Genomic DNA, 14,716 nt, shown 5'->3' on the forward strand with positions numbered 1-14,716 from the left:
AAAGGAGCAAAAGCCACATAGAGTCTTAATTTCTCCACGCTGAAAAGCTACACCTCCCTAAAATTAAAGCCAAGAAACCAGAGCAGAGGAGACAAGTAAATATCCCCTTTCCCCGTGGCACCTCCTGCCTAATGGGAATCGTAGTTAATGATCTGAATCGAAAGCGAAGTCTTGTTTTATGGAATGCTCACTCTTTGTTAAGCAAAGCTGTTTGGGCGAAGGACCATTCTATTGATTTAAAAATTGATTTCTTTTTCCCCCCTTCATATAACTAAAACATGGCTCACAAATCACAGCTCTTTTATTCTTCTGGCTACAACCTAGGCTGAATCTCTCCCAACCTACTCACCGAGGGACGTCTGATGGAGGAAGTGGGAACATTTGGACAGAGATTGTTCAAGATTCTATTAAAGGTTTCAAGTGGCTTCCTTTGAACATTTGGTAATTTATATTTCGAGTCCCTTGGTGTAATTATTGTAATTATCATTAATCATCAACTTCCAGACCCAATCGAAATACAGAACATTGGAAAGGTCAAAGCAATGGAGAATTCTACTATTCTTCACAGAAGATATGAGGCATTAACATTCTGATGCTCCACTTGTGTGACAAAGATTGTAATGAAAACAGAAAATAGCACAAGATTAATGTGTTCTCATGATAAGAATCATCATAAGGAAAAGAGAAAGTGGAGCAAACTTAACCCACTCCTGTCACAGAGGCAGGGTGATGAGATGAGTTGAGGCTAAGGGACAGACTGCGGCAGCTTGGCGTGACCCTGCTGAAGATGATCATGGCTTCCTTCTTTTGTGGAGTCACAAGAGATAAGAAACCAACTTTGGACTCCTGGTTGTCTCTCCGGCTCCTTCCCCAGATAGCTGGCCCCAGATCACATCATTCACTTGACCTTCAAAGCCACATCACAACTACCTGTTAGAAATCCACCTACATGTCCAAAACAGGACTCCTCATCTCTTCCCTGAACCAAATCTATCCCCTGTGGACAAAATAGGATAGTGCTGGAACGTCAGATTCCAGAGGCACCTACACTGTATTCAAATCCCAGTTTGGCCACTTATTACATGATCCTGGGGGAGTTGCTGGTCTTTTCCTATTTATAAAATGTGCTTAATAAGATCTGCTCCACAGTGTTATTTTAAAGATAAAGTGAGGCAATATACCTAAACTACTTAGCACATAGAAAGTGCTCAATAAATGTCAACTATTTTTTATAGTATAAGTCCTTTATTTTTATGAAGTCTATCTAGTTACTTAAGCAGAAAAAGATAAGTCTGGGAATTATTCTCTATTTCTCCATCTCTGTCAGAATGGGACCAAATTCGGTCAACTGTACTCCCTTAATGTCCCTCAAATCTTTTTGTTCGATTTTCATTGCTTCTGCCTTGACTCAGACCCTTACAACTCTTCCCAGTATGAATTTAATTTCATCTTCCTGCCTCTATACTTGTCCCATTCTAAACCATCAGCCACACTGGAGCCAAAACTCCCTTCAAAAGCACATTATCATAATGCCCTTCTCCTGCTTAAATTCACCAGTTGGCTTTCCAGCCCTGGAGCCATAGCTCCAATTCCATAGGAGGGCACGTGAGGCCCCCGTGATCTGGCCCCAAACTCTCTCCTTGCCACCATCACTTTTCTCTGACTCCTCCACATTCCGCATGTTCCAGACATGCCACGATTTCTGCAACCCCAGCATACTCTCCTCAGATTTCTTGCCTCCTATGTCAGTGCTGTTCCCCGCATCTGAAATCAGTGTCCTCCTACATTCAGTCAGCCCCTTCTAGTCCTTGTATGAGTCAGCACAGGCACCATTGCCTTTCAGAAGCTCTCCCTGAGCCTCTTCTCCCTCGTGTATGTTAAATGTCCTCATAGCACTTAAAATAGTCTTCTGTCAATATTTATGTTGGACTTTATTTTATGTAGGTCCCCATCCCCCACTGGGCTCTCAACTCCTAGAAAATAGACACTGTTCTTTCATCTCTGTAAAGCCACTTCTTAGCCTTGTGTCTAGCATATAGGAGATGCACAATAAATTTTCTTGAATAAATTCACACATCTTTCTGGTCTCTCTTGCTATCTACAGTTATGAATGAGAAGGGAAGTAAAATACAGCTGAAATACTTCCTTTTTGTTTCTTGCTAACTATTAAAATGGGAAATGAGTTGGAAAAAAATCCTAAAGTTAAAGGGAAAATAAGGATTGTGGATTATCTATGCATTTCCAAGATTATTCAGGTTCTTTGCATGGGCTGCTGACAGAAGACAGTGTGGGTAGGACCTGTGGAAATGTACCAGCAGGCTAAAGATAATTGTACTAATTTGCTGAAATTTGTCCCCCTAAATTGCCCCTGTATAATAGAGAAAGGAATGAGAGACATTATGAAGAAAATTTTTAAAAACTAACTTTTTTTTTAATCTCAGCAGAGATGCAGGGAACTATACTATACAACTAGTTTTCTGGAAGTCCATTAAGGGAGCCAGCAGGGAAAACCATAAAGAACAATAACTCTACCTGACAACACAAAGGTATGGAAGCCAAAGGAGGGTGTGCTATGCGTCTTTCTGCTGGAGGCAAACAACCACCATGAGAATGGTAAATGCTATAGCTGATCCCTCTGTTTTATTTTGTTTTGGTTTGGTTTTTGTTGTTTTTTTGTGGGTTTTTTTAGATTTTTTATTTATTTGTTTGAGAGAGAGAGAGAGCATAAGCAGGGGGAGGGGCAGGCAGAGAGAGAAGCAGGCTCCCTGCTCAGCTGGGATCAATCCCAGGACCCTGGAATCATGACCTGAGCCAAAGGCAGACGCTTAACTGGCTGAGCCACCTAGGCACCCCTGATCCCTCTGTTTGAAGAGTCCCTCTCTACACTCCTACCAATGAGAGAGGAAGATGAATTTCTTAGTAGGAGAGAGGTGACACATTCCACTCAGAGGACTCCTGAGCATCCCCTGGGGCCAGAGACCACCGGAGCTTTGCCAACAGACAGCCTCCAGGACTGGGCTGACCAGCTTGGCTATTGACTACTGGAGGCCGCAACAATTGAGAAAAAATAATCATAGTCAGTGGGGCGCCTGGGTGGCTCAGTCGTTAAGCGTCTGCCTTCAGCTCTGTTCATGATCCCAGGGTCCTGGGATCGAGTTCCGCATCGCGCTCCCTGCTTTGTGGAAAGCCTGCTTCTCCCTCTGCCACTCCCCCTGCTTGTGTTTCCTCTCTCGCTGTGTCTCTCTCTGTTGATTAAATAAATAAAATCTTTCAAAAAATAATAATAATCATAGTCAAGAAAAGCAGCAAAGTTTGCAGCTGGAAAGATAGTACTGATGTCTGAGGGGAGAAACAAGGTCAGAAATTGGAAATAGTGTAACATCAGAAGCTGGGAGTGAGTGTGAAATTGAGCAGAGGGATTCAGGGTGAAGGCTGTGGATGAAGCAGGGAGCCAGCGGGCAGGCTGTGTCGAATGGGGGTGGTTTGAGTTCTTAAAGGAGCTGGTCAGGATGAAGCAGCAGGAACTCTTCCACAGAAAAAGAAGAATTTTAAAGTTACTTCAAGTGAACCATTCTCCGTGGCACCACAATGAGGAAATGGAGGGAAATCTGTCATAAGGCTGGAAAGTAGAGGGACATGGCCACACAAAGGAAAGAGGAAAAACTCAGCCCCAGAAGCTACATAATGAGTGTTTACACTGTGTCAGTAGCTTTAGCAGCTACCATCCTGTCTTCATCTCAAGTGCCTGTAGGCTCCCGATTAAAAACCCCTGTTGGGCTCAGACAATTCCTCCCACCTTCTGCTTAATCCTGTCTCAGCTGTGATCTGGCCTTCCCTGCTCTGGCTATCCCTGTCATACTGACCAATCCATCTGATGGTCTCCCTTGCCTTTCACTTCATCTCCATAAGAGGTTGCCTCTCAGCTCCCCTCCTCTGAGCTACGTGCTCTACAGCTCTCGTGCTGGGACAGGCCTCCTGGACGCTGCACACTGACCAGGTCCAAGCCAGAGAGCAGGGTCTCCTCAAGCATGTGCACATGTGTTGGAGAAGATGCTCAATAAAATTCTCAAGTGCAACGAGACAAAACTACTATTCATAGCTCTGGAAGGAAATGATGTATGGTTGTTGTTAAAGAAAACCAAGTTTTGAGGAACTGGATGGTGTGCCAAGTGCCTGTACATGCATCTGATATGTAACAAAGAGTTCTCTGAAATACATTCCATGGGGTATTTGGTACCAAATCCTGCCTGGAAACAAAGTATGACTTCCAGGGAATGGAAGAAAGGTGAATTCTGGGAATGTGGAAGTCCTGGGCATGAAAATGAAAGTCTTAGAGGAATAGGATATTTATCCGTGATTCTAAATGATGAGAGGGGTTTGGGCCGAAGCAAGAACACACACATTAGAAATAATAGGATTGGGAATTAGGAGGAAAACCTTTCATATGGAAGTTTCCAGTTGAGCTCATCAAGACAACTTAAAAATATAGAGGCACACTCCCAGATTTAACTATGTAGCTAGTTACTGTGGTAGGATGATGCCCAAAAAAGACCAGTGGAGTTAAAAATATCCAAATATTTTAGATGAAAAAACACTCGAAAAGAAGTCACAACCAAGGGGCGCCTGGGTGGCTCAGTTGGTTAAGCGACTGCCTTCGGCTCAGGTCATGATCCCGGGGTCCTGGGATCGAGCCCCGCATTGGGCTCCCTGCTCCACGGGAAGCCTGCTTCTCCCTCTCCCTCTGCCTGCCGCTCCCCTGCTTGTGCTCTCTCTGTCTGTCAAACAAATAAATAAAAATCCTAAAAATAAATAAATAAATAAATAAAAATAAAAATAAAAAAAGAAGTCACAACCAATATTGAAAACCTAATTAACAAGTAAATCAAAGTTGAAATTATAAAAAAGATAAAAGAGTAAACAATAAGATATCACTAAGATTTAATGATCTGATAATCATGATTGAAATGCCACTTGAAATGTATACCATATGGATTAGGAATAAGCCCATTAGAAGGAAGTATTAGTAAGTCTCATTCTCTATAGTCTAAAAGGGGATATCCACCTCAATCCCACTTCCCCCCATGGTTATTAGAGGGGTCGACAGGGTAAATACTAGTGGCTACTGGGATGCATTCTGCCATCCCAGAAAACCCAGTGCTGGCCCCTGAGTTTTAACAGAACCAGAGATTATGTGGTTAGATGCTGAGTACAGGTGAAAAGATCATAATCCTGGAGCCATGGGAAATTAATACCCAGTATCAGCACTGCAAACAAGCCATGTGAAATACAAAAATATTCAAAAGATACTGTGTGAATACAAAGAGTAACAGAGCCAGTTTGGAGCGCAAGGGAAAACTAAAGCCACAGTCACTCACACAGTAGTTAAGAATGTGGACTCTGAAGCTAGGTTCAAATCCTAGCCCCATGAATTACTGGCTGTACACTTTGGGGTAATTTATGTAACCTCTGTTTGTAAATTTCCTTGCAAAGTAGTGACAGTAATAGTACATATTCTTTAGGCTGCTATGGATTAAGTTCAATCATGGAAAGCACTTTGGAAAATATGGGGCACTAGGCAAGCTACATATTTGCTATCACTGTTATCCTGTACAGATTATACATTCTAGAAATCTAAACATAAAGCAGAAGCTAAATGAAAACTCAGGGGCTTATTAACAGGTCATGGCAACACTAATTGAATCAATAGCTATTTTTAAGTGCATACAATATGGCGGGCACTTTGCTAGGTACTTGAGACAGGACAGTAAATGATGAGACCATATCAAGGAGCTGGAGAAATTATAGACCCACCAGGCTGGGCATAGAAGTGAGCAATGCAGCATTTTAAAATTAAAGGTTTTCTTTCCTTTTCCTCCTTTCCTGGAAAACAGAATCCCAAAGCCACTAGGTGAGACTAATGGAGGATAGTAAGGACAAAGGCAGGCAGGGGCAAGGGGCCCTGTCCTAAGAGGAAACTCCCCTTTAAAGGAAAAAGACCCCATCCTGTTATTCTACACCACCCTGGAAGGAGCCCTCCACCCTTTCCCCCATGAACAACTACCTGATAGGCAGATGAGCATGTGGACAAAAACCTGATTGGGTAATAGGCACATGGAGGGTTTTTCAGATTAAAACAGCCCATCAACATTCTCATAAAAACCCCTAGACTTAGAAACTCCAAGGGCAACCCTCTTGGGTTCCCTGCCTCTTTGGGAACTTTGTACTATCACCCAATAAACTTTGTTTTGTTGCCCACCACTCTTCATCTGGTCTACCTCTTTTCATTCTTCCAAGTGGCAGGACCAAGAACCATGGGCACTAAAGGAAAAGAAATCCTGAAACAAGACAATCCAAGCTAGTAGCTGGGGAGAGCCAGGATTTCTCAGAGGTGGATGTTAGAGTCCTTGAGAATAAGAAAGGGAAGTTTCAAGGGGGTGATGGTCATGGGGCATCAGAGCCTGGCTGGGGTGAGGAGGTCATCCAGGAAGGGAGGGTGAACCACAGCAGGATGTCACACACAGAACAGGATGAGCAGGGCATTACACACAGAGGGACTGATCAAAGCAGTGAGGATATTAAGGCTGATGGGAACCAGGTTTCTCACTGATGAAGAAGAAAGTTACAAATAAAGAGAGAACACTAGAATAAACCCTGTGATGTTGGCTTGGAATTCGATGCATCCATGTGAACTCAGCTTTTCCATGTATATAGATAAATACAGATTGATTGCCAACAAGATACCCCATCACCCAGTAACACTTTAGTGCATGTTTCCTACAAACAAGGACATTCTACATAATCCCGAACAAGAAAGACAGGCTTTCCTTCAGGTTTTAAATGCCACCAAGCAATGTGGATCTGTTGACAGCAGTTGACCTTGAGTCAGGGCCGGGAGCAGAAAAAGAGGGGAAAAAAGGGATCTCCCCCACTCTCTCTCATGGGACAGGAGACCCTTGTTCCACTTCTCTGGTCAGAAAGACCGGCTTCTCCCAGAGATTGTGCTGCCTGCACCTACTGCAAATTTCCCTGATTTGGCCTGCTCTTGGGTCCAAGGTGGGAGATAAAGGAGTCTGCGGGGAAGGGCAACTCATTGCTATCTTACCAGTTGTTCATGGATTAACTTTCCTCCTCATTCCACCTACTACTGTTTACATTTCTGCCCTTAAGGTAGTTGTGTTTTCTGTATTTTAACGAGTCTTTACTTGTTACCACCAGAAGACATAGACTTTATAGGCCCTACTCCATCCTGGCAGAAATCCCAGCATCTTTTCTACACCTGTCCACAGGGAAGGCCAGCTTCACGAGTATGCAATCCGTGCAGTCACATGGGGCCTAGTGCTTAGAAGGGCCCGAGCTTGTTTTCATGCTCTGTTGTTGCCATCTTGAAATTCTTAACACTTTATCTTTGAACTTGAATGAGTGAAGTTCAGTGGAATAATGGAGCATGTGCATGAGCTTAGGAGATCCACCCAAGATGCATGGGCACTACTATTTCTTGCTACCATGAAATAGGAGCATTCATGATGTCTCACGAAAACAAAATTCCAGTAGACTCACAATACGTGGGAGTTCAGTGGGACTCAAAGCAAGTACAAGGTAAGTGTGTTATATCTATAACTGAGTAAACAGGGGCACTGACATCCCCAAGAAGCCATACTTTCTGTTAGAAGCAGAACTTTTTTTTTGAATGCAGAAAGAAGACAATGGTGTTTTAAGAAACCCAAATGACCAAAGAAACCTGTCCTGTCCTTCTTAGGCATGTTATTCCCCTATGTTAGCCAACAATGGACACTGAAAATGATGGCTTAGAAAGAAAAAGACAACAGTTCCTTTATAAAACGGTGTCTTTTTTTTCAGTCCATTCTGACTCATCGGTAGGGCAAAGCAGCGAGTATGAGGATGTGAACAAAGAAGGAAGCGAAATAAAAACAGTTGAGTTACTTTCGTGCAGCATGTTCACTATTGTGATAAGAACAAAACACACATGCACAAATGGTGTCATTTTGGTGATGCTACATCAGAGTTAAATGCTTTTTTTTTTTAAAGATTTTTATTTATTTGACAGAGAGAGACAGCGAGAAAGGGAACACAAGCAGGGGAAGTGGGAGAGGGAGAAACAGGTTCCCCGCAGAGCAGGGAGCCCGATGTGGGGCTCGATCCCAGGACTCTGGGACCATGACCTGAGCCGAAGGCAGACGCTTAACCACTGAGCCACCCAGGCGCCCCCAGAGTTAAATGCTCTTATATTTGCATTTAAAACTGGCATTGCCCTGGGGCACGTAGGATCTGACTAGATCTCAGCTCAGGTCTTGATCCCAGGGTTATAAATTCGAGCCCTGCGTTGAGCTCTGTGCTGGGTGTGGAGCCTACTTAAAAACAACAACAACAACAACAACAACAACAACAACAAAAACACAAAAAAGCTGGTATTGCCCAATATAAAGATAAATGGTAAAATTTATGCTAATAATTTAACATTTTAATTTTTTTAACTTAGAATGACGCTAAATAACAAATAAAAAATACTATGACAAGTCAAGAGAGAGTTACCAGAAGAAAGGAAAGAGCTTCGTATTTAGTTTCTTTTAATGGTGCTTTTTTCCTGACTCTTGAACAAGGAAGGGGTCCTGTATTTTCATTTTACACTGGGCCCTGAAAAGTATGTAACCATCCCTGTCTGTCCGTTTTGGCCTGAATCCAAATCCAATTTTGGATTCTCCCAAGGAGCTCTCAATTTATCTGCTATATGTTCCTCCTCGCTCTACCTAATAACCCCTCTCCGCACCTCAGGTCCAGGAAGGTTAGCCTGAAGGCTGAAATTCAGAACACCCGAGGTGAGAGTAAGCACTGGACCCTGTCAATATCCTTTGGGGCAGGAAGTTTGACTTGTTAGCCATTTTTTTTGTTTTAGATCTTTGCAAAAACATGGCCAGTCCTGTTTGCCTATGTCAGAGTAAAATGCCTAAATAATCCTATCAGTGCTAAACTAAATTGACTCGCAATCTATGCCAGAATTTGCCACCATGGATTCTTTGGAATGAGCCTCAGATGTGGAATCAGGAAGAACTAGGCTTGGCATGCTATTTAAGATTGTGTGTTTAAGCTGCAGTAGCAACACCAACTTCCAAGAACTGTGCTTAGGGTTATATGACATGACACACAGCAGCACATAGAAGTTGCTCAATAATGCATCTATGTATTTGCAGTTGGCTATCGGTCAGCTTTAGATCATTGTCCAAATAGCTCATGAGATTTATATTGTAGTTCTGTCACTTCTCTCAATCTAGAGACCATTTGAAAAACAATGCAAAGGAATGAGATCTTGCCATTTGCAACGACGTGGTTGGAACTGGAGGGTGTTATGCTGAGTGAAATAAGTCAATCAGAGAAAGACATGTATCATATTACCTCACTGATATGAGGAATTCTTAATCTCAGGAACAAACTGAGTGTTACTGGAGTGGTTGGGGGTGGGAGGGATGGGGTGGCTGGGTGATAGACATTGGGGAGGGTATGTGCTATGGTGAGCGCTGTGAATTGTGCAAGACTGTTGAATCACAGATCTGTACTTCTGAAACAAATAATGCAATATATGTTAAGAAAAAAGAAAGAGAAGAAGATAGCAGGAGAGGAAGAATGAAGGGGAGTAAGTCAGAGGGGGAGATGAACCATGAGAGACGATGGACTCTGAAAAACAAACTGAGGGTTCTAGAGGGGAGGAGGGTAGGGGGATGGGTTAGCCTGGTGATGGGTATTAAAGAGGACACATTCTGCATGGAGCACTGGGTGTTATGCACAAACAATGAATCATGGAACACTACATCAGAAACAAATGATGTAATATATGGTAATTAACATAACAATAAAAAATTAAAAAAAAAAGAATACTGGGTGATGGGCATTAAAAGGAGGGCACTTGACGGAATGAGCACTGGGTATGATATGCAACTGATGAATCACTGAACTCTACCTCTGAAATTAATAATACACTCTATGTTGATTAAATGATTTTAAATAAAACAAATAAATAAATAAAAGAATAAAAAAAAAAGAAAAACAATGCAGCCGTTGTAAAGTGCCTGTTGAAATAATGCATACTAGGGCCTGAAACTATATACGTGGCTTATTAGAATGATCAGATTCAAAGAGTTCAAGAGGTATCTTGAATTCATACGTTTCCGTGTCCTTCTCTTCTTACCTTTACCATTTTTCTCAAGACTTCAAATCTGAGCATTTTCCTTTGTTCTTATAAAACCATGGGAACTGATCAAATTCTGCCACACTTTTCAAAACTCTTCTGTCAGTTGGCTGTTATGCTTTTTTCCCACCTGATCAAATCAACTTACGGAATGTCTTGACTTGTAAAGTTCATAGAAAGAAATGGACTCACCCGCTGCTAAAATGATGGGAACACTACAGATGGCCATGATGGGAAAGAGCACTGTTGTTTTAATCTGAGCAAAGTAATCTTTCAGTGGTATAAAATTAAATGCTAACATTATACTGGTCCCTAGTTTGTTGTAACATAAACTTTTTTTTAAAGAAGATATTTTCCAGCACCTTAAGCTTATCCTTTATCTATATCAATTTTTTATCAATTTTATTTGATTCTATTAGATGCAATTAGGGTACAAAAAATAAATACAGATGTTTATAAGTTTGAACCGCTTGCATTTACAACTTTGATGGGTTTATCTGTCTTAGCTTGTGTTTCCTATAATATTCTCTAGGACAGAAGAAAGACACACTAAGTGATATGAGCTTAAAATAGGAAGGACAAGTCTTACCCAAAGAAGTGGATGATTTACATTTGCGATGTAAAGGCAATTTTTTGCAGTTATGTCCCAATTATTTATGGCACTAAGGGACAGGGATAGCACAGATGAAAGAATCATAGCATCTCAGGGTTGGAAGTGCTTAAAGGTCCTGCAGTTCCATCACTCATACAATGGTTAATTTAATTCCATAGCCTTCTTCCTATACCAAGTAGACTTCCAGCATGTGCTTGAATATCTTTAGTGAAGGCAAAAGGCTAGCTCATTTCATCCTTGAATAATTCCATTAGATTTTGACTCAATCTAAAGTACATCGCTTTCTAACCCTGTGTAACTTCTATACCTATTCTTTGATAATGGAAGGCAAGGACCATACTTTTCAATCTTTGTATCTCTAGTGCTTATGATAGTGCCCAACTGACACACAGTAGGATTTCATTCTGTGTTTATTATATAGAACTGAAATACAGATCTAAAAATAGTGTCTCCCGGGCCATCTTCTCTCCAGCTCTTTAAGAATTGCTCCTAGTCATGACTTCAAAATCCTTTATCATCCTGGTGCCTTCTACTGAAGGTACTTTGCATTCTCTTTCTAATTATGTTGTCTCCAAAATAAAACAGAATATTGCAAGTTTGTTCTTTCAGATACAGAGTGTAATATACTGACAACTCCATCAACCTAGAGACAATTTTCAAATAAATTATCCTGTGTCAGCAGCTACCTCCTACAGAAGGACATTGATATTAAACCAAGGCCTTTACCAAGGGCCACTGCTGCAGAACTCTGTTTTCCCGAATTATATTCATAGATTTTTAATTTGTTTTTATTTTTGTGGACAAAAGCATAGAGCTTCAATGTAACTTTGCTAAAGACTAGAAACATCTGGAGATGGTGAGCATCAGATCAATGCAGGTTTAAACCTGACACCATTTATTACTGGCTATGTGATCTAGACAGAGAACTTCTACTTCTCTGAGTCTCCTTTTCCTTTGTTAATAGGGGATGGGAAGTCTGTTATTTAAAAACTGTCTTTTGAAGGACAACTGGAAGAACAGAGATGCCATTTAGTGAATTAGGAAGACTACAAAAGGAGAGATTTGATAAGTGGAGGCTTGGCATTCCTGGAACACCTATTAGGCAATGGAATGGACAGTGGAAAACACATGCCAGGATTCAGGAGAAGGGTCTAACTGGAGATATAGACTTGGAAGCTCAAAGCTATAGATTTGTATGAGTCATGAGACTTGGTAAGTTTCCTAGAAATGAGAATAAAGAAAAGTGTACGTGGTCCCTCCAGTATTGGGAAGAAATAGCAATGGAGACCAAAAAAAGAGATCAGGGATGTGGGAGGGAAACCACAAGAAAGTGATGTCCTGGAAGAGAAGCTGATTACCATTGCCTTCTCTTATCCTGCTGAGAGGTTGGATAATTCCAAGAGTCACACATTGGTTCCAATCTCCAGCTCCTAGAATACTGCCCGATATATTGTAGGCCCCAATGAAATGGTGTTATTCTCTTATTTTATTTTATTTTTTAAAGATTATTTATTTGAGAGAGAGAGAGCAGGAGGGAAAGGCAGAGGGAGAGGGATACAGAAAGTCCCAAGCAGACTCTGCACTAGGCACGTGGCCTGTCACAGAGCTTGAGTTCATGACCCTGAGATCAGGACCTGAGCTGAAACCAAGAGTCAGTCACTTAACCAACTGAACCACCCAGGCACCCCAGTGTTATTCTTTTAGATCTTGACTCAGTCATCCAAATATTTATTATGTCTTCTGGCCTCAATAGTTTCACCCATTCATGGATTTAGAACAGAAATCATGACAGATGCCTAAGAAAGAATTTGCCAGGGCTGAAATTGACTGACTAACCAGCACCCCTTTGGTACAGTTGCCAAACCAGTTATGATACATTTAATGGTAATATTCACTCCAAATTTCTCCCTTTTGCTCAAAGGAATAGCATGGAAGATCTTACCTATTGCCCTGCTACTGAAAAATGTTACTTGTAATCAATTCTCCAATTTTACAGCCTAATAAGTTTATCTAAAAGAAAAAAAAAAGAAATTGGGTTTTATCTGACATGATTTTTCCAGAGTGAATTCATGCTGACTCCTGATGATCCTTTTAACTCTGAACATAATATCTTCATAATAACACATTTTAAAAATTCATAAAAGACTGAAGATGAGGGGCCCACGGGCGCAGTTGGCTGAGCATCGACTCTCGGTTTCCGCTCAGGTCATAATCTCAGGGTCGTGAGGTTGAGCCCCATGTTGGGCTCTGTGCTCCATTTGGAGTCTGCTTAAAATTCTTTCTCTCCCTCTGTCCCTCCCGCTCATGCACTCTCTCTCTCTCTCTCTCAAATAAATATATTAATCTTAAAAAGAAAAGACTGAAGACAAATTCTTTGGCTGGTTTATGTACTTTTATCCTACCCCTCCTTATCTTTTAAAAAACTAAAAACTATACTTTCCCATCTTCAGTATATCTTTCATCTGCACCATTTTTAAAATTTGATATCAGGAACGTACTAGGACTTTCTCTCTGACAGGGCAGCATATAGTAGCTATAAAGGTGGTGTTACCTAGTGAATAATAGGAGAGTAAACTGCTGACACAACTTACAAATTCAAGTTCAATGAATCCCAAGCAGGATAAACACAAAGAAAATCATGCTCAGACATATTGAGGAAAACCAAATATAAAGAAAAAAATCCTGAAAGCAGCCAGATAAAAACAACACATTACATATAGGGAAACAACACAAATTACCACAAGTTTTTCAACAGAAATCATGGGGCCTAGACAGTGAAAACATCTTTTAACCACTGGGAACAAAAAACAAAGAATTGGACCAAAAAAAAAAAAAATCCTATCAATTCCCAATTCTACATCCAGTGGAAATATTTTTCAGGAATGAAGTTGAAATAAAAACATTCTCAGATGAAGGAAAACTAAGAGAATTTGTCACCATCAGATCTGCTCTAAAAGAAATGCTAAAGGGAGTTTTTCAAGTTGAAGAAAAATAGATCAGAAGGGGAACTTGAACCTTTAGGAATGAAGAAAGAGTGACAGAAATTGTAAACACTTGAGTAGATAACATAGCCTAGTTTTCTCGTTTTATGTTCCTTGTAATATGTGTGATTCTTGAAAGGAAAAACTTATAACATTATCTGGGGCCAGGGTGCATTGAATATATACAGATATAGCATGTATAAAAACTACAACAAGGAGGATAAAGATAAACAGGACATATATGGTTATAAGGCTTTTACATTTACTTGAAGTGGTAAAATAGTCATTATAAATACTAGATAACTAGGTGTCTATACTATAATCCCTAGAGCAATAACTAAAACTTAATACCAAAAGATACCCTCCAAACATTAATGCACGAATTAAATGAAATACTAAAAATATTCTAGTAACCTGGAAGAAGGCAAAAAAGAGAGAACAGAGAAACAAACAACAAAAAACAATTCAAAGGGAACACAGAAAAAAAATAAAAGGGTAGACTCAAATATTAACATATTAATAACTACTTTAAATGTAGATGATCAAAATGTACCAATTAAGACAGATTGCCAGATTGGATTAAAAAATTAGATCAAACTATAAACTGTCTACAAAAACCCACTTTAAGTATGATGACATGGTAAAACTAAAAGTATATAAAAAGACACCGTACAAACACTAGCCCAAGAAAAGCTACATTGGCTATATTAATATGAGAAAATGTAGATTTCAAAATGAAGAAAATTGGGATTAAGGAGGGATAAATAGGTACATTATGTAATGATAAAAAGGTCAATTTCCTAAGAAGATATAACAAACCTAAATGTGTATGCACCTACCAGTGGAGAGCTCAGAATACATGATGCAGAGACTGATAGAACTAAAGGAAAAATAGACAAGTCTGCAGTTACACTTAGAGACCCG

Source organism: Eumetopias jubatus, unplaced genomic scaffold (genome assembly GCF_037043125.1).
Source record: "Eumetopias jubatus isolate StellerSeaLion01/CBP00866 unplaced genomic scaffold, mEumJub1_p1.0 scaffold_7, whole genome shotgun sequence".
NCBI classification, from domain to species: Eukaryota; Metazoa; Chordata; class Mammalia; order Carnivora; family Otariidae; genus Eumetopias; species Eumetopias jubatus.